The 1,197-nt window shown below is 42.5% G+C and overlaps 1 protein-coding gene across 2 annotated transcripts in view; it reads left to right on the plus strand.

The window, feature by feature from the left end:
• The window catches only part of FRMD4B (FERM domain containing 4B), a 332,839-nt gene that overhangs the window by 29,815 nt on the left and 301,827 nt on the right, over window positions 1–1,197 (plus strand). For both annotated transcript variants that reach the window (XM_045289894.1, XM_045289895.1), the window contains exon 2: window positions 239–366. The gene's annotated coding sequence lies outside the window, so the exon portion shown is untranslated. The remainder of the gene's footprint in view (window positions 1–238; window positions 367–1,197) is intronic.

Below are 1,197 nucleotides of genomic sequence, written 5' to 3' on the forward strand. Positions count from 1 at the left end.
ATATATCCTTCTCCTGAAGCTGCAGATTCAGTGCCATCATTTGAGATACATTCTTCTCAGGGGAGGGGCAGAGCCTCCATTTCTTCCCTCTCATCGGATCAGGCGACTTTCTAGAACTGTGATTAAACTGCAGCCGGACAGGGGAAATGAGGCAGACATGAGAAGTGTCAGTGACAGGGATTGATGGCTCTCTCCTGGGTGCCGACAGAAATGAAGGAGCTTCTCCTCTGTGTTACAGGCTTTGATGACAAACCCAGGAGACAGAATGTGTGAAGGGAAGAGATGATGTCCATGCCTGGAAATCAAACTCGGAAGATTAGTGCCGTGAAAGCCTAAGGAGGCCGAGAGAGTGAGAGCCGCTTCAAGGTAGGTGGACGGTGCCGTGGGAACTCAAGTGGGCAGGTGAATGTTTGTGTGTGAGCCAAGATTTATTTGTCAAGTGGGAATATTACGTGCTATGACATGATACCATGTGATGTGACACGATATATGAGCAAACATTAGAGGCTGAGTTGAAGCCTCATCCAGCCAGTGCTGGAAGAAGAGTTGGGAGAAGAATGGCCAGAATATTTGCACGACCTGAAGAATGTAATCACTTCCAGGGGGTTGTGCATCAGATGGTGATGGAATGAGATCTTGGCGCGTATATTTTCACCAACATTAATTAATGAAATGCTTGTATGCTTGACATTGCAAATACAATTTGTCTAACAGTATTTCTTATCAAAGTTAAATACCCAAAGATTGAATAGTGGACTTACGTTTTATCAAGATGTTCTAACTTAGTGAGGAAAATATTACTAGTAGAAAAATATGAGAGAAAAATTTCCCAGGAGACGCAAAATTCCTAATTGTACTCATCAGAATCTGCTCTATGGCGGCGAGTTTGCAGTACTTTAAGCACATTTTTGACAATGTACTTCTAGTATTTTATACAAATATGTAAAATTATTTTCTTTTTCGTCTTCATTGGACACGACAGCTGAAGTTCAGTGGAAAGCTGAGCAAAAGGAGTGGTTGATTGTTTCGACACAAGCATTGGTTTGCTCTTTTGCAGTAAGCAGGGCTTTGTATCCACACTATCGATGGCTGGTTTTGTTCGTGTTCTGGTTTCAACTGGTTATTTCTAAGAAAGCCATTAAGGCAAAATGCAACATCCAAGTGGTGTCACAAGGAAACACTGGAATGATGGGGCAA

The sequence above is a fragment of the Echinops telfairi genome, unplaced genomic scaffold (genome assembly GCF_000313985.2).
Source record: "Echinops telfairi isolate 266 unplaced genomic scaffold, ASM31398v2 ScPeMD7_31;HRSCAF=116, whole genome shotgun sequence".
In the NCBI taxonomy this organism is placed as follows: Eukaryota; Metazoa; Chordata; class Mammalia; order Afrosoricida; family Tenrecidae; genus Echinops; species Echinops telfairi.